General features: G+C 35.8%; 1 protein-coding gene and 1 long non-coding RNA gene across 3 annotated transcripts in view; one reads left to right on the top strand and one right to left on the bottom strand.

The window, feature by feature from the left end:
• Window positions 1-19785, bottom strand: part of ZFHX4 (zinc finger homeobox 4) — a 149608-nt gene that overhangs the window by 35009 nt on the left and 94814 nt on the right. The gene's annotated exons all lie outside the window — the stretch shown is intronic.
• Window positions 11051-18630, top strand: LOC108448220. The gene is made up of 3 exons (XR_001864037.1): window positions 11051-11207; window positions 11370-11449; window positions 12198-18630. It is a non-coding gene; the product is annotated as an uncharacterized LOC108448220 (long non-coding RNA).

Raw genomic sequence — 19785 nt, 5'->3', positions numbered from 1 at the left:
AAAAACATAACATTTTACTGATTTACTCTACTATACTAGACCTAACTTAGCTAATTTAGGAATAGTATTTAGGAACAGGACTTAGGAATTTAGGAATAGCGCAGTGATTGTAGTTAGCAAATATCATAGTGAGTGTAAAACAAAGAGTCTTCTTTTTTATTTTATATACAGGCAGGTATCTGTTCTAATGCTGATGAAATGCAATAATTTTGAGTTGGCAAACAGTGTTTTCAAGCACAATAATCAATTCATACATGTTGTAATTACTAAAAATACTGTAGCTTCTCTTATGATGGAAAGAGACAAAGATGAGACACAATTACAATTGGAGAGATGTGCTACATTTGTGGAAATTATTGTTTTCTGTTTGAAACAAGATGTTTTGATCACCTCAGCATAAATTAGCTCCACAGTTATCACTAAGATGAAGAACAGAAATAAAAATATATGAACTTTTTTAAAGTATTGGCATGGATTTTCTTTGCTTGAGTAAAGGTATTCACAGAAGTTGAAATTTTCAGAGGCCATACTACAAAAAAAAATGGGCTTAAGTGAACCCACATTTGATTTCCAGAAGTGCCCAGTGTTAATCTTAGCACCCATGGGCTGAAAGCTGAGCAGTTTTGAGAATCTCCATAGTCTCAGAGGAATTAGCAAAACGCCACACATTAGGCACAGAGGATTTTTACCAATGAAAAATAGATGGTCAACACCTGGCCTTTAAGCAGATTTTATAGTCCTCATAAAACATATATCCTCTATACATACCAACCTACAAATATATTGAGAAAGTTCCACTCATTTCAAATCATGTGTTCACAAAGCCATGTGTGCTGGGCTTTGAGGTCTGGGGATTATAATAGCCACTCGTTTATAGCAGTATTTCACTTGAAAAGTGGAACATGATGTGAAGCAAGCAGCACATAGCTTCCAAAATCAGGAGAAAAAAAAAACCCTATGAAGTTTCCTATTATAAGAGCAAGATTAATTTAGGCATCTTCATAAAAAAATAAAATAAATTCTGCTGCTTACTGTATAGTTAATCCATGCATCTTTAAAGACTTCTATTTTTAGTCTCATACAGCATCTGAGCATACAATGTTGAGATCTTTTTTAGATATGGGTAAAAGAGCTTGAGTTTGGTTTTTTACATCTTCTATTAATCTTTTTTAACAAAAAAAATCTGCGAAAATTAAACAAGTGGCTTTTAGGCACAGTCCTATCTTTCTGTTGCTGACAGAGAGTCAGATTTGCTGATCTGGGGACATTTCGGAGCCACACACATGAAAGACATGAAATGCTTGCATCCGACAAGCATTTCAGATAACTGTCTGAAAATGCAAGATGAAGCAACTACTGGAGGCACCACAATTTTCCGTCTAAACACCTCTTTTTTGAGATACATTCCCTTCAGTATCCCAGAAAAGCTTGGGCAGATATCCTTTTTCTCTCCAATATGTACCACATATTCGTTTGCCACTCATGGAACTTTTTAAAATGCATTGTGTGGTTAAGAACCAGTGCTCCAGTTCAATTCACTGCAGAAACTGCATTCTAGATTTTGCTTGCCTGTTTTATTTGCAACAGCCTCTGTCCCAAAAGCACAGGTGGGGGAAGGAAGAGGTATGCTACAGGCTTTCTCCTCAGAATTTGTTGTGGAGATGAAATGGGGCACCATCAATTTCATATGAACACTATTTGGGCAGGAACTAGTCATCAGTCTGACATTTACATTTATCTAGATGCTCTGCGAAAGCTTCCACATCTGGTTAGCCCAGCACACTTGACATAGTGAAGACCAGCACTGATAAACATACTTGTTCTATTCTCGAATGAGGAGGAAATACGAAGAGACTTCATCCAAGGCTTTTCAGAGTTAGTATCTATTTTGAACTGCATGTGACAATGAGGTGACATTCCTCACTCATTCCCCCATGTGCAGCACACACTTTGTCAGACTAACAAAAGCCATGTTTTAGCTGATGGCTAAAAGGGATCCCATGCATGTTTTTGTGTCTTCAGAGAATGTCAGCCTGGCAGGATCCTAAGCTCAAATGGATTGCATGACGTGTGCCCATTTCAAAATATATGCATACAAGTACAGCAGGCTGGTTTTGGAGACCATCTCACAAAGTTATTACAAAGCTGAACATCATTAAAAAGTGAAAATGTTTTGCTCAAATATATAATTACAGAGAAAGAAGAATCAATTGACAAGGTGACTTCAACAGAAACTGAGAACACAAGGAATCAGAAGTGTGCAACTTTAAACTTGCCCCTAACTAGGGGAGTTAGATGCTTCAACATGAAAAAAAGAAACAGAACTAAGCTGAACACTTACATTTCATCCATCATGGGGTTAAGTAAAACTATTTTGCATCTTTCCAATATGGAAATTCAGACATCAGTGTAACAAAAATAATTTTTACCTTTATTTAACTAAGACATTTAAAGTCAACTTTTAAAATAGAAAGAAAATACTATTCCGTCAGGATTTTATGAGCTATGACAAGCCCATACATCCTGCATTTCCAAATAAAATAGAAACATGATTGGTCTGAAGGTCCATTTGGGGACACAGAATGTATGTCAGCTCTTTCTGAAAAATCAGGTACCATACCTTTAAGAGAAACAAGCTGAAAATGGAATCTGATTCAAGTAGATCTTCTTCCTCACAAGTTACTCATTGAAAATCGTATAAGAAATGCCACTTGAGACTACTATAAATTCAGCATAACTAAGTTTGAACTCAACCCTTAGTTTCTAACAGAAAAAAAAAATCAAAGGTGAAAACAAAATTGCTAAATACTTCAAAGACAACATGCAGGTTTTTTCAGCAGCTTTCAATGAAGTTTTTCCAGAAGCAGTTGCTGATCAAACTTTAGAGAAGACATATTTCATGTGTGTTCATTAATTCAAAATAGGAAAGTTTTCAGTCCTACTGCTGTCATTCATTCCCTCATAGCAAAAAAAATGGACTGCTACTGGAAGCCAAGACCTACTGCTCAGCCTCTAGCTACCAAAGGCAAGTAAGGTGCTTCTGTGAGCTAAGTAATAGGTGTGCATTACTGCTGGCAACAGGAAAGAAATGTCTTGTTGCAGGAAGGTATGAAGAACAGTCAACTTTTGGAACTCTTAAGGAAAGTCTCATGATAGGTGCTCTACTCACAATGTTGGCTTAAGAGTTATGCAAGAACATGAGCTTTGGTAACAAAGTTGAATAAAATAATGTCATATTTCTGGGGAAAGAAAAAAGAAGAAACTATTTAAAAAACACCACCACCATTACATAAGGCCTAAGCAAATAGAAAAGCTAAAACTCAAACCCAAATATGTTATAATCAGCTCACAATTATCCAGAGTAGAGGGGTGGGGTTACTTAAATAAAGCAAAACCATATGTAAACTAAACTAAAAGAGCACATTTAGTACATTCACTTTTGAAGTAATTCTCTTACTTCCACTTGTAAATAGCTACCTATGGAATGAAGAAATGGTGTTAAATTGCAGTGAGCAGAGCAGACCTGATAGAGTAGTATTTATTTTGTGTCATGTATTCTGTAACTATGAGCTGCAGCTGGTGGTGTGGACAGCAGATGGGCTCTGGTTGAGCCACAATCCAGGTAATCAATTCACTGATAATTCAAATTTGACTTCTTTATAAATATCAGGAATTTTAATGCAGTCTTATGACTGTTGAATTATGGAACTGAAAATATTACAAACTGTCAAAAAATACAAGCTACCCTCCAAAAACCTTCCCCCAATTAAATTCCCTTGGCTGTAACTTAGAGTAACTGTAAGCCTTGTAAAAACCCTTTTACTGAATGTCTCCACCTATGTTTTTTCCCTCCAGCTACAAGCATAAGAAAAAAAAGTTGAGAAATGAAGAAGTTGTGAAATTTGATAATTGGGTTAATGATAATAATAAAAAGAAACCTTTGAACAATTGAGGACAAAAAAATCTTTTATTGGGAAGATGTTTTCTTCCTCAGATGAATTATAGATCAACTCTGCGGAAAACACTGTTTGATAATTATTCAAGGACTCCTATGATTAAGAAAACAGTACACAGCCTGTTCCATTTTAAAGTGTCCCCACCCTTGTTCAAGCGGAAATGCAGTTACAATAATTTTATGGTACATAAAATGAAAACAGTTGGCCTACCAAGTAACAGCAAATCAGCATACACAGCTTTATAGATGTACAGTATCATTTAAACCCTGCTGTTTCATTTGAATTGTGATGGATCTTTTTTTATCGTTTCTTCATCTAACCTAATTTTCCTAAACCCCTTGTTTAATATTCCTCCTACTGTTTGTTTATTTCTCACTGAAGGAGCACAATAGCAACAGAAACAATAATTTCATATAAATAAAGGCTAGAATGGGTGCTACATCTTCTAAGGAGTGTGAACATTCCACTATCTCTTTCAATTACAGTGCTTCACGACTTTTCTTTGTTAGGGGAGAATTTAATACGACAAATAATCAGTCATGAAGAATGAAGCAGAACTCTGCTAGTGACTGCTGAGCCCAAATGATGCATTGTACAAGGAAGAAGACAATAGAGTAATTCTTTGTAACAGAGGACACCAAAATAACAAGAAGCACACAAGTTCTAAACTATTATAATGAACTCTGGGACTAAAGACCAGCTCTTAGGCTTTGATAAAGTTGTTTTCCATTGCTTCAGCAGCACACAGATGCCTAAAAGATGGTTTAAATGGCTGGGAGGAAAGCCCTAAAACGAAAAGGATGCCCAGTGGCACAGAGCCAATGTAGTCAGTTCATTCAAAGTGGACATTACCAATTCCTATGTGTAGAATAAGATATTCCAAACAGCCTTAAACTGACCTAAATTACACCAGTTTCAAAATTTTTTGGGAATGTCTGGAATTTACCTCAGTTAACTCCCTCATTTTCAAATGCAGAGTCACACTGTGACATCAATGCAATTCTGGAGACAAGTACATTTCTCAACACTCATGGTAAAAGAATATTAGAATTTCAAAGTTTGTCAAGAGCTGGAAAGAGAATAAAGCTTGGTTTGGTATCTACATTTTGAAAATGAGAAAGCACATCAGACTTTCTTCCTGAATGGAGCTATTAAATCTATTACAGAAGAAGCAAAGTGAAGTTTATAAGAGTCTTGCCCTCTGAGAATTTCAATGGGTAAAAGCTGTGGAAATTTCACTTTATTGCCACTGTTCCGCCTACCACATGGGAGCACTTGTAATATTGATTAAATTGGACATGGACAGCAGAAAAGTATGTAACATTTAACACAGCCCACAAATGCAAGAAAACAAAACCAGAAATTCCATTTGTTATTGTAGGGTCTAGAAAAATATGATGGGATGTACCTTCAACACCACAGGAAAACAGTACTGCCTGTGTTTGTGTCAATTGTTGGAGAAGCTGCCATACCTAACTCTTAGTTTCTAGAAACACTAACTTAAACCCAAAGCCAGATCACTGTCTTGGAAACCAGAGATACACTTAGGAACTTGGACCCCACCTCCTGACCTGGGCCAGGCAACATTAATTCTGTCATTCCAGCCATATTTATAGTCTTATGCTTCAATATTTTGACCTGAAGAAGTTTCATGAGTATTACCTCCCAAACTGAAAACGGTTGAAAGCCAGGTGGATTCCATTCCTTTAACAGATTCTTTGGCTCCTGGGAGCAATCAGGTTTTTTTTGCCCTTGGGGTGCTTTAGTCAGATATCTTGCTGCAGGATATGTGGAGTAAAATTTATGTTGCAGGAAGATGCCATCTTTCATAGTCAACTATTTTCATTAAAAAAGCTATGACCAACTTTCTGGGGAAAGGCTTTGCCTTTGTCTTTGCTGAGCAAAGGCTTAATTTTTTTTTTTCCCCCATTCTCAAGTGTCTTTCCAATCACATAAAGGGGATCCCATTTAATTTTTTTTTTATAAAAAAGTGACTAAATTAAGGATGCTTGTAATTTTCACGATATCCATGAAATTATATACTGCTGTTTTGATCGAACCCTATTAACTCAGTTTCAGAGATCCTTTTTTTCAAAGGCCGTATTCAAAGACCCTTCTAATTCTAACTTGCCTTAAAATTAATCAATGTGGTGATACTCTCTCGCTTTCTCTGCCACATCTTATCATTATGTAAGAAACCTAATATTTTCCTAAAATATGGTAATGGCTCTTAGTCTATTAATGGTCTTTAGATTATTTTCTATATCACAATTGCTATGCCACTTCTGCAAATGTGCCTAGATTAACACCACCCACCCTTGGATTTGCTCTCTCATGAAGTGCTTGACATTTGCTCTGCTTTCTCAAGTCTGTTCTTTAGACTAGTGAATTAGGAGGTGGACTTCTCTCTCCAATAATTTTGAATGTCTTGCAAATTACAAGCTTAAACAAAAAGCACTTGGGAAAATAATTTTACACATTCTAAACAAAACAAAAATCCCATATTGCCCACATTGCAACCAATAGCGTTGCTTTTCAGATATCAGGTGTGTTGCTGAGATTTCTCATAGGAGAAGTAGGTTGGAACTTCTCATCTGTCATGACAGTATTTGAGGTCTTTTTTTTTTTTATATTAAAAAACTGTATCAATATAGAGTTGCCAGCAAATATATCTAGAAGACTTAATAGGTTTTGTGGAAATCAGTTTGTATGGAATGCAACCAAGTAATGAAAAACAGCACAACATGTATATCCCCCAATGGTGAATAGTAAGACAGAACAACACATTAGCTCATCCTCTATGTACCTATTCGTATCTATAATGCATATATTTCACTGGAATCTTTAGGAAAACTAAACATACAACTTCGAACATTTTTACTTAACCAGCTCAATGAAATAAAGGAAGAGGGACCAACAGATGAACATTTTAAGTTTTGAAGCTGCCAGGACAAAATTATTTAATTCACAGCTACACCTAATATAGCCGAGTAACATAAACACTAATATCCTGTTTCTTACCCTGGACAGCAAATCTTGTACTGCTTAAATCTAGCTCGTCTTGAACTAATGCCACTTTATAAAAAGAAGAGGAAAGCTTATCAAATATGCTTCAGAAATCTCTGAAAACAGTAAATACCAGTCTTTTATTACAGCTCTGGAACAAAGTCAAAATTCTGCTAAGTTCCTAGCGCAGAGCACAACTAACTGGAAGTCTGGATGTTTCATAAATGAGTTTCACCAAAGGTATCGCACACTGAGATTCCAGGCCCATGTGTCATGCCCTGAAACATCTGCAACAGAACATAACATTCTTAATAAATGAGATAAATAAAAGTGTGCACTTAATGAAGTAATTCTGAAAATATATCTGTTCATCCACACAGATGAAAACCTGTTTATGAGTTTGCTTGGTGGGAAAGGAAATTTCTAAGAGATATTTTTTCAGTTCTGTTGAAATACACCTGGAGTATTTCTACGAAAAGTCAACACATGAGTTTAGCAGTGTGGAAATATATATATATATGCCACAAAGATTTTGATAAAAAGACGTTGTGCAATCCTTCGCATCTCTTTACATACAACAGTAATAAAGAAAAAGCATTCCATTTTGTCATATTTAATAACACCTTGAAAAAAAGCCACACATACTTTAGAGTTACGTAATATATTTCCATGTTTTAGTGGAAGGGAAGGTAACTACTTAGAAAATGTAGGTTTGCATTTTTATGCTAAATTAATGCTAATTATATTGCCACTTATACCACATTCACATCCCACTCTCGCAAATTGCTACAAACAATTAAGAGCAAAAATCCATTCAAGTTAACAAAATGACAAGCTTTCTGCTACTTCAGAGTATTTTTAGGTATGGTATGTTCTTAGCCTGAGTTGGTTTTCAGCTGTTCCTGTAATTCACAACTCCTCAAAATAACTCCATAACTCTCCCTCTCTTTTTTTTTTTTTTTTTTTTTTTTTTTTTACACTGTTTAATCAGGATGGGGATCTGAACTATGAGTTTATCCAAACCAATCTCTTTTTAGTGCTTGGGGATTTTGCTGTGCCAAACCACTTCTGGTGTTTCAAGCAAGGCAATGACAGCATACCTTCTTGTTATTATTTATGCATGGAAGGCCAAACCAAATGCTTGGGTGGGTCGCTGAAGACATGAAGTATGTAGTTTTTTCCATCCACAGGACCCCATTTACATTTAAATGAACTTGCTCCTTGTGAAAGATTGGCTCCAGCAGAGAATACCACATGACCACAGACATTGAAATTAAATCACAATCACAAGGATAGAAGCCACCAACATACTGCTAAAATCAACCTACAACACATATCTGCACAGTCTTAAATATGTCAGTAATAAAGAGAAAATGTTCCATTTTATTTTATAAGATGCATCCCACTGTATTTTTTAAATCCATGCGCATAATAAAACACTGCTGCTGAAAGCAAGAGTCAAACAAGTAAAACACAAAGCTACCTCTGCCATGGCTGGGTTTCTCACAAGCAATAGGAAAATTGTCATGTGAAGCTCCAGGCTTTAAATGGATGATTTCTCCTGGCTGATGCTGGACTGGCACTGACTTGACAAATGTGGGAAAGTCCTCAGCTGTGAGATGGGGGCTTAGGTTGTGGGCTCTTGGTCAATTGAAAGGTTGCATTAAATGTAAATTATAGGACTGTTACTTAGATATATACCCTTCTCAACCAGGTGAAAGGCAAACAGCGCCCTGCACTAATTCACAGATGAACTGGTGATAGGCTTGCTGAATAAGGCAAGCAGGCAGGCAGCAGGCAATTATAATTCTCATCTTTGAAGGAAGGAAGGAAAGGTATTTTTATATAAAACCATATTAAATTTCATTTTTAAGTGCCCCTATGTATTTCTCTTTTCAATTTATATGGAAAAGTATTAGGCAAAAATCTACAGCAGAACTGGCAGTAAATATCACAGAAACAATTGCTCTTTTATTAAATATTTATTGAAAAAAATTCCTGTGCTTTCTCATTTTTCTTCTTCTGCTTCCAATATTTATTTACAGCTGATTATTAACATCTGCCAGCGTAACAGTTTCATCTGTACAGAAGCTGAAGGGTAAAAAAGTCACAGACCCCCTCTAACATGACCTGTAGTTAGACAGAAAACAGTTTTCCCAGTCACCGCTTGGCTTCCTGTCTGTGACCTCTGAAAAGCATTGGAGGCCGGGGTTAATGGCCTTTCCAATCTCTGTGATAAGAATTCATTTTGTTCTATTACCAGCAGTTATCTCAGGAGCCTGCTGCATCACTTCAGCAGGGTTCAATCAATGAGAGGACCTAATGAAGTAACCAGCTGTAGCTCTATTTCCCTGGTCAACTCTATCAGACAAATAAGATCTATCAGTCACATCTTAAGGCCGGTCCTAGAAACAGCACCCTCACATGCTGAACCCATATGCATATGAACCAATGATACCTGGTTCTTTCTTTTTAATCTTCCCTTTTAATATGGCTTTTCTAACAGAAAATGAAGCGAAATGGGTTTGAAATGTTGCATTAAGAGGACAATAATGCTGGATTAAGAAACAGTGGATTTTCAGAACAGCAGGAAGCATTTGTATTAATAACAAAAATAGAGTAAATTATATTGCATGTCAGATTTTCCCCCCCAAGCAACCCCTATTCTCCTTAGACAGTACTCTTAAAAAAGAAAAAAATGTTTATTATTTTCTGCCTTAAATTACTATGTGTCATAAACAGTTTTATGTTTGGGGACTTAATTTTTCATTTGTCACGTAGGAAATATTATCTAACCCTTCAGTTAAATGCCAGTCAAAATAATTGTCAGACAATTTTATTTTATATATAAGTCAGATCACTTAAAATAAAAATGTTAATTTTGACAAAATTGTATATATATGTAATTTTGTGATTTGGTATAATTAACTTTATGCTCTCATACTTCAAAAAGGGCTTAATTACTTAGAAGTACAGACCCTCTTTAAAAGGCACTGGATTTGAAAATTGAAGAAGAAGGCAAATAATAATAAAGGCTAACTTCAGGACTTTAGAGCTGTGTACATCAAAGTGTGACTTTGTAATTAATTAGCGGGTACAGGAGAAAAATTCAATTCATATTGCTTGTACCAAAGTGTCCAGTCTGACTTCATCACTAGGTGTGACAAACTAAATCGTACCAGGCCACAACAGGCAAATTACTGAAAGTGTTGTGGGAAGGCATCTTAGAAGAGTGTCATATTTGCTGAAATGTTGAAAGCCCCGTGTAGCTAGGTTTACTTTATTAGGTTAATCTCAACGAATCTCATGAAATGAAATTTGTATCCTTTTAACTTGTGTGCTTTGTCAAATTGAAACAATATAGCCTTGCTATGTGCTGCTGAGGAGACCATATCATGAAATAAAGCTAAAAATTATTACTACTCAACATGCATGCACAAAGTGTACATACATGTCTATACAATTAAAAGCTAGGTATCATTTTGCATATAGTAACACATCTGATGGATTATGACACACAAATTCCAGAGAACATGTGCTTCATATAAGCCCTTATCTCTCTTTTCCCTATGTGCAAAACAAAGGCATTCTTCTTTTGCAGTCTGCCTGCACTAATAAAACAATATGAATATTACTTGTAGAATCAAAGGAAATCCAAAACCTCTTCGTTTTTAATGTTAAACCACCTTATTGAAAAGCAAGGGGAAGAATGCGTTTTAATAGTGCAGTTTGGTATTTAAGGAAATCACATTTCTGCCATAGATACCTGGATACATTTGAAAAGGACTGAAATATCTATGCTACATATGTAAACAGATAAGAATATGCCTAGCAGGCATTTTGGGAACATCTGTCAATTTTTTATGGAACGCACTGATTGTGGGCTATTGATTGCATTTAAACAAAGTTGTTTCAAAAAAAAAAAATCAGCTAACAATTCGTGTAGAAAGGACTGATCAATATTTAAATGACTCTCTTTATTGATTTAAAATTAACTTTCAATTAAGAGATCCATAGGACTCTTAACTGCGACACTTATCCATTCAAGAGAAAATAAAGGTACATTTATCGATACACTTAAACAGCAGTGGCTGGTTTCCTATTGATTCAGTCATTTGCGCTGGGATTCGTTAGCGTCATCTGACTTCAACTCGCTTACTAGGTCTTCACAGTGTGCCATGCTGAAAGATGCAGGAATGTACAAAACGATACAGGGGAAGCAAACGGAATTAGATGTAGGCAGAGGTAAGTCATACTTATGCTTTTTATGTCTCCTAATGAAGGACGTGACCATTTAAATACTGCCTAGCTTCTGGGTTTGGTCAGACACAAATTCCTTCAACTGACCTGTTATGTACTGTTTGAGACAGGAAACATTAAAATGAATGAAATTTTTCATATTGATAGGTAACAGTTCTATTGGCTCCTATCAGCTATGACAAGATCACCTATTTGTATGTATTGATTAACGTATAATCCACAGGAAGGTAAGCTCATTGTTTGCAGAATGATTTTAAGTGGCAGTATCGTGATGTCCTGCATATGTTTCTCTCTCTCTCTCTCTCTCTGATATTTAAGAAAAATATAATTTAATATTGTTATATGGAATCAGCCATCATATGGATTTTGAAAGACTTACTGAGACATTTGAAAGTAAACATTGTGTGTATCTCCGTTTTAAAGAAAAACTCAAACATATTTGCACTAAACAAAAATATACTACAATAGCATAGCTATAACTATAAACATGTGCAAAAGCATCAGTACATTTAGGAACACAAATTAAAACCAGGACTGTAATTACATACTTCATTATTTATATGTATTCTGGGTATTTTAGTATACTATGGAAGCTGGACATGTAATCTCTATAGTTAATAATAGACCAAATTCATCCCAGGTGTAATTTCATTGAAGTCAACAGACCTCGAACTGCACCTGGAATGAATTTGGCCCAATGCTATGAATGCCTCCTGACTCTCGCCAGCCTAGATTTACATATAAGATATAACACAAAAATGAAATAAAAATAGAAGATGTCCAGGAGGCATAGCATGTTTACAAAGCAGAGTGGTAATAACCTTGCCTGATATATATGTGGCAGTGCTTTGCTTAGCCAGACAGTATCATTGGGAGTGGGGGAGGGTTAGCTCTGACGGTGGCTCAGGTTTGCCTGTATCCCTTCATGTCATTGCCTATTTCTTTCTCTTTTTCTCTCTCTTTCTGTTTTTGAAGCCTCATAGCCCAGAACCGTCCAGTGAAACGAAGCAGCCCCAAACTGACCCATTTATTACCTATTCATTTGCTGTGATGAAATCTCCAGGAGCAAAAAAACTGCTGCAGTATAGTAATGTTTAAACATTAAGACCTATTCTGATCAACCGAAATTATTCCTTAAACTGAGAACCACAAACAGAATGTATATAAAATATAAATTGCATACATGATCACCAACATTTTGTTTTTCAAAAAAATTATTTTGCTAAGAAACAAGATCAAATTCTTTGAAGCACGGGTGTGTTTTACATTATGACAAGCTGCTGTTTCCATTATTTCTTCTTTTCTCTGTCCACTAAAGGTTAAATCATACTTACCAAAGGCTCATTTACAGAGTTATGATATGAATCAGTAATATCTTTAGGATCATAATAACACAGAAAACTGGTTATGGACTTTTGCTGCTGGGTGAGAGTCAAGATCAGAAAGACCACTGCACAAATGCAAAGGAAATACCCCCTCCTAATATTTCTAAATCACATAATGTTAGTGTAACATAATTTGGAATATATTATGATGGTTACAATTACTAAAAAGTGCATGATGCCATTATTTCCAACTGGAAATTAGATGATTATACTAATTAAGTGATAGCAGGTGGCACAATGACTGCTACAATCTTCTCTGATGTGCAGAGAGAGATGCATGGTTCACTGTCTAAAACACTCAGGAATAGTAACAATTGGCTTAAGCAGTATTCTGTCCCAAGATGCAGAGTAAGGATTCACTTTGATTTAACACTTCCTTATCACATCAAAGAGGTGTAGGGACATCTTTATGGATTGTCTTAGGAAAAAATATGCTACCAGTTCAGCTTCTACTCTTACAACTAACGTTTCTTGATATAACAGAATTAAAGTATGAAATGAATTCCAAGAGAATCATGTAATTTTAAAATGTCAGCAATGTTCTTTCAAATTGCAACTGGCCTAAATTCATCATTACTGCTTTTAAGTGCCTTAATTCTGAATTGCTATAGGTGTGCTATTGAGTCTTGTAAGTCAAGCAAACTGGAAATGCTGTAGTAAAATAAATATTTCTCTGTCAATGAAAGCACTAAATACTTTTAAGAATATATGTGGTCATTAAATACATTTGAGTTTTAACTCAAATTTCCTAAGCAGTATTTGCACATTATTTTTACAGCAGGATTTGAAGATTATTCACAATTTCACTGAGTTAGACAAATAATCCTCCAGTCCCATGAGTTATTTCAGAGCTTGCTTTTCCTGCCCTCTCTGCTCTATGGTCAGACTGTAGTAAGGCTGTCATCATCCACAATTAGTTTTCCAGATAAGTCATCGTTAGTTTTAAAACTAAGAGATAGGTTTGAGAAGCTACTCTTTTTTATTTGGACTTCCATGTGTTTCTGGAGTGTCACCTCAGTTTAAGGATGGCAGGGGAGCAGATCTGCTGAAGAACCACGCTGTGCAAGAATGCAACCACCATATGCCTAAGAGGCAAAAGAAGCAATTCTTATAAATGATGAAAAATAAATGTTATCTAATTTCTGAAAACAGCTTATCTAGATTTATCTGTCTCTGTAGCATTCATTTTAGTTTTGTTACTGTATTTCTTACTAAAGATCAAAAGCATGGCTGATAAGACTTAAGTTCAGATATATTTGTAACATGGTATGATATCTTACAGCATAGCTAGTTTGTTCAAACAATTACTGCCTTCTCCCTCTATATTTTGCAAAGCCTTACCTGTGCCACAATTTCAAGGAGTGCTTTTGCTATCTGACTTTCCACAGGTGAATACAAGAGAAAGCTGGATCAGGCAGTAGAAGGTGAAAAACTATTGTTTTCCCTAGGATGTTGTGCGTTACATTCTGGTGACATTCTCTTCTCAGTGATGACATGTGCAAATTAAAGCTACCCTACTCTTCTTTTTGCACTAAAATTCACATAGGCGTATGTGCTATGATAACCGCAAGTACTGTGCAGAATGTCTTTAGCAAGTACAAAAAAGAAAGGTTCTCCAACTTGGAAGCCTAAAGGAACCTTTTTGGTTAGAGCAAACCCTGAAATTTTGTGAAAATCACTCATCCCCATTTTCTAATGTTTTAATAGAACTAAATGGAAGGAATCTAAACTTCTGATTACAAAAAATGCCTTATCTCCTCCATGAATACCAAACTGCTCAGCATTTAGAATACTATCATACAGATGTTGTTCAGTGAATTGATATAACAGTTGCATCTTTTCCAGGACAAAATTTGAGCAAATTTCCTGCAATGAACATGACAAATACCTCCCTCTCTGTGGCTAAAATAAAAACCTTTACTGCTGCACCCCTGGATATTCAATTACCTGTGCAAATGGGAATAATGGTAGACAGTTACTCAGAAGCAGCTACTGGAGAAATTTGAACTTGTTGTTCAACCCAAAAAAATAACATTATCATACTATAGGCATGAGGCCAGGTCTCTTACCTTCACATGCCACTGATTAGTTCAGCCTTAGCTGAACAAAAATCCTTAATCTTCTCTTTTTAATATTGAAGAGGTAAACCCTCTTTCACCTGCATGTGGAGTCTCCTTTTCATCAAAGCTCAGGAGATTCCAGCAACAAAATCAATGTATGCATGTTCAGAGCAGTTTTCAGGGTTTTGTAAGACAAATCTTTCAAATGGGAGCTAGTTTAATGCTATTGAGCTGAGTTTCGATCTGACTGAGTGAGTGAACAACACAGAAACAGTTCACTTACCACTGCTCACACTACAGGAGGTGGGAATCAGGTACAGCTCTGTACAAATACAGCTGTGCAATTTCTCAGTAAACTCTTACCCTACCTAATCCAATGTTAAATGCAACCATACAGGGTTTAAACAAACAAAGACTTAAGAAAGAAATGCAATTTATTTCTCTACAGTAATGAGTGACAATTACGGTTTTCTCACACAAACTAGTGAAAATTAAGACTAACTCTGCTAAATTTAATAGAGTTTTGCTAGTGCTAAGCTGCTTTTAACTGGAGCATTTTCAGATTCTGTGTCCTAACAGAAAATTGTATCTGAACTATGATCTACAAATATCCTGCTCTGCATTTCTCTCCTGTTTTAAAACTTCCAACAACTTGCATTCTGGATTTTTTTGGAAGAAAAAGCATTTAAAACCCCCTTGATTTTGTTGCCAGACATTGTAGATTAATGTGAGTTGTAGTACAGCTTTGCACAGACAGATTCTTTTGTTCCTATGCTCTGACTCTTCGAATGCCAATACTTCAATCAGCTTAGAATCAGAGACAATTCATTCATCTTCTGAGAAAATGGTATTACAGCCACATGTCCATATCACCATTACATCATGACAGTCTCCACGATCATACAGCTGACTAGAAAAATGATCACTAGTCATTTCTTGAGCTATTCAGTATCTGGAATAATAGAGGATATGCTTCCTCTCTACTATGTAGATTCCTTCCTCTTAATAAACAAACTAATGAGACTTCTAAAATGCTTAAACATACAACCAGAGTAGCAAAGTGTAAACTAAAATGAATCAAACAAAAATAATTGAAATATGTGTGTTAGAGTGACAAAATGCCCACATTGGCTTTTGACAATTCCAGATTTATTAACGGGAAAATATTCTACTAAGACAACCAGGGACTAAAGAGAATAGCATTTGCACCCACCTAGTTCAAACACCAAGTTCCAGGCCCTCAAAAATACAAACATCAACTTCTCCTGTCATTATTCAGTTCAAAACCACAGGTCTAAGTAAACAAGAAATGTGATTATGTTGTTGTATTAACTCTCTGTTAGCCCTGAATGTTCCTCCTTTCAGGATGAGCAGGTGAGGTAATGAAGTTCTTTTGAAAAGGGACAAATTCTGATGTGCTTAAATATCTGCAGAAATGTGGTTGATGTATATATAAAATACACTTTTGTAATCCATACAGAAATACTAGATGGAAAAATGTATCAATGCATGTTTCACACACTGTACAATATGAACAAATTAGTATAAATTATAAGAGTGAAAAAAATACAGGACGCAGTGTCCTGGTCCCAGGTTCCTCAAATTAGCAAAATTCCAGCAGGCTAGCCATCTTCCTTACATTAAAAATGTCTATTATCCGGTGTAATTGAATAACTCTCTGATAATTACATCAGCATTTTAATAGTATATAAATAACCTCTCGCCTAATTACCATTTTGTTAAATTTTTCATATATTGCAGTATTATAAAAGGAGGTTCTTGGTAAAGTACCTTACCCTTTCAACAACAATTAATAATTCAATTAACAGGTCTTTTTTTTAAAAACAAAAGCTTATGTAGAAAGAGCAAGGAGGTTCACAGTTGAAAGGAGAGCTCTCTGTTATGCTATAATCATGGTTTCATGGCTGTAGTAGTATAAAATTTGTTCATGGCTTATTTCTCTTTCAGTGCAGCCTCTCAGTAGAAATGACACCTGCTTTTTGGTGCCGTGAGTAAAATCCTGCGCACACGACTCAACATACATGTGCACCTATCTGGTCTGGAACTTAAACCGAGGCATTTCCCCACGCCAATTTATTTTTCACAAGTAAATTTGTATATTTGTTTTGAAAAGAACCCACAGAGACAGTCATGTCATTGAAGTCTTGACATTATGAATTAGAGGGGAAATACACTGTCAAAAGTAGAAACTGAATTTTCTCCCACCAAACACTTAGACAGTCACACTTTCCTGTTCCCTGGTGTCAGGGAAGGAAAGTGAAATGCACGGCTCAGAAAAGCACTGTTGAACAGAAGATGCAGTCCTCACTCATGCATAGCCTGAGTAAGAAGCCAAGCATCTGAAAAGCTTTGAATCACGGGTGACCCTGTAGCAAAACAGAATTGTGTTAAATGAACGCCTGACAATCACAACTGTGGTTCACATAGCAGTAATATTCAGAGACTATAATAAGAGCTGCAACATTAATGTTTTCAGACTTTATAATCAGTGTCATATTTTGCTAATTTCCAGGCATTTTATTTGCTTCATGACAGAGAATGCCCCAGTTAAACTTATATCTACTGCCAGAATTTCAATATGCCATCTCAAGTTTTATAGAAACCTCATTCTTTTCAGAAGTAATTAGTTAAGGCATAGTTTGCATGGCAATTAAAAACCACTTGCTTGCAGAAGCTTGTAAGCATTATGTAATTTTTTTAAACTACAAGTACACATGCATATTCTTGCCTCCAGCTTAAATACAGTGAATGTTGTAGTTGGTTGCACAGGAATTGTCTCAAGAACATAAAAGCAAGCCAAACACGATTGTATTCCAACTAAAATTGCTCTCTTTATACTGTGTATTGAAACTTGATAACTGTTGGTTATAAAATTCCTTTGATTTTCTGTAGGTAATAAAATACTTTGGCAATTACTATTGACAGTTCTGGATAATCTTGAAGGCTGCCTTGCCTGAAGAAGATGAGTGTTACAAATCACTCCACTGAAAGAGGGAAGAACAGCAGCAGGCAGCAGACAGGTTTCAATTTCACAATGCTGATTATCTCATTCGTGATTCTATGCATGCCTAAATCTGAGGATCCCTCAAGCAGCTATATGGACTTCTACTTTTAAAATGCCTATTACGCTTTCATACTTTTTGCTGCTTCCTGAAGAGTGCCATTTCGCCAAGCTTAAATAGCAGAAAATTGCACTGCTTTTCCTCTGCCCATCTCCTCAATCTCTATTAACCTGCACAAGAACAAAGGAGTATGATAGTCCAGCTATAGGTTGGGAAATAGGTTTGAAGTTGTTTTTCATTTACTGGTACCTATCTTCCTGATTCATAAATGTATTTGAACAATAACATTATTTTAATACATTATCTAACGACTGAAAGCATAGCCTTTAATTACATCTCTATTTATACTAATAAATACGCTCTGTGTTCAGAAATACATGCAGCTATTGTTTACACGAGCATCAAATGACAGATACCGTAGTGCTGTCAGCACGTGTCAAGGCTTAAACAGAAAGGAATAAAAAAGAAAATAATGAAAAATGTTGCAGGTTTTTGTTAGGGTTCTTTTTTTTTTTCTTTTTTTCCTATCTAGGCTAAAAGAGAACAAACAGAAGCAGCTACAAGCAGACAGGAAAATTGTTGAAGCACCTGGTTCTAATGCTTGCAGTAGGCCTTTATTAGATGTCATAAACTGAATGATGCATTACTCTGTGGACAACTTATAGCCTGCAAATGTTGAGGTAAAATGGAGGACAAAGAATTCTTTTAAAACAAAAAGGTTAAATGTTCCTTTTTAATCAAACAACACTTATTAGATGGACGAATCATAATAGGCTCACAGAGATTGGAGACTATTTCTGTTTCTTTTTAATGTATTTCTGTATCACCTTAATAAATAAAAGGTATTTTACTTTAATAATTCGCATTTTATGTATGAGTGATTTACAGTCGATCCTATATTTCACCTGTATCATTAAACAAAAGAAAAACATTTAAAAATCCTATTGTTGATACAGGTTTTGCAACCCAATCTCAAATCTAAATAGTTGCATTAAAATCCATGTAGGCAGTCAACCACCAAACAACAAAAAGGTAATTTTTGTTCATTAGAAAATGTTTTAAAATAAGATCTGTTTTGCATTTAAAAAGATAAAAGAATGTTTTCTAAAATGACAATTGCTGGTTGGCCACAGATTCTGGGCTTTAATCTCATGGCTTGCTCAAATTTCCCATTATGTCTGGCAGAGGCTTAGGGGGACAGAGAGGCCGAACTGTGGCCCTTTGACAGAAGTGGAGGGGGTTTCGGCATGGAGACACACAGCTGTTGCTCACAAAATGCAAGTGTTAGAAAATCTCACTACTAGGTTTGGGTTTGGGTTTGTTTTGGTTTTTTTCCTTGCTGCTAATAAAAACTTAAAGTGTTTTCCGTGCTTTCTATAAACAGTGCACTTAAGTTTTATAATCTAGTATATCTTATTAAGCGTGAAGTCTGCTGATCCCTAAATTATTCATAACATGGTCCAGACTGATTAAGATTGGCTTGTTAAGGAGCACAAGAAGCAATTAAACTGACAAGGCAGTGCGGCCTTGATGTATACATTTATTATCACAAGAATACCCAAAGTGAATGCCCTTATTAAGCAATGAATTTCACCTCACTGGCCTTCTACCATTGCTGCCACAGGCAGAGAGAGCTAGGAACAACATGTCAAAAGCTAACTCTGAGGAAATGCCTATCTTCAAGTGAAACCGATTTTGTAATGAACCTTTCAGTTCACTCCTGAGGTAATAAATCCTGACTGGTGCATTAATTACTTGATAACATCCCATCAAAATGCAAATGCAGCACTTGACCCATAGGAATGGCTCACTAGCTGTTAACTCTTCAGGGTATACATAAATTGTCTGTTTTCTTTTATCAAACAGGGCATTTATTTCCATCTTGCTAGGGTGAATGTCACTCCTGCCACCCTCGGCCCCTCAGTGGCCTGACACCATCATTTGCAGAGGACTGTCACTATGTGCCGACATTCTAATTGTGCTACTTCTTTGCTTTGTACCTTTGAGGCAGAATTTCCAGAACACACCCCCCCCC

Source organism: Corvus brachyrhynchos, unplaced genomic scaffold (assembly GCF_000691975.1).
Source record: "Corvus brachyrhynchos isolate BGI_N302 unplaced genomic scaffold, ASM69197v1 scaffold227, whole genome shotgun sequence".
In the NCBI taxonomy this organism is placed as follows: Eukaryota; Metazoa; Chordata; class Aves; order Passeriformes; family Corvidae; genus Corvus; species Corvus brachyrhynchos.
The sequence above is the reverse complement of the archived record's forward strand: the minus strand, read 5'-3'. Positions and strand labels throughout refer to the sequence as shown.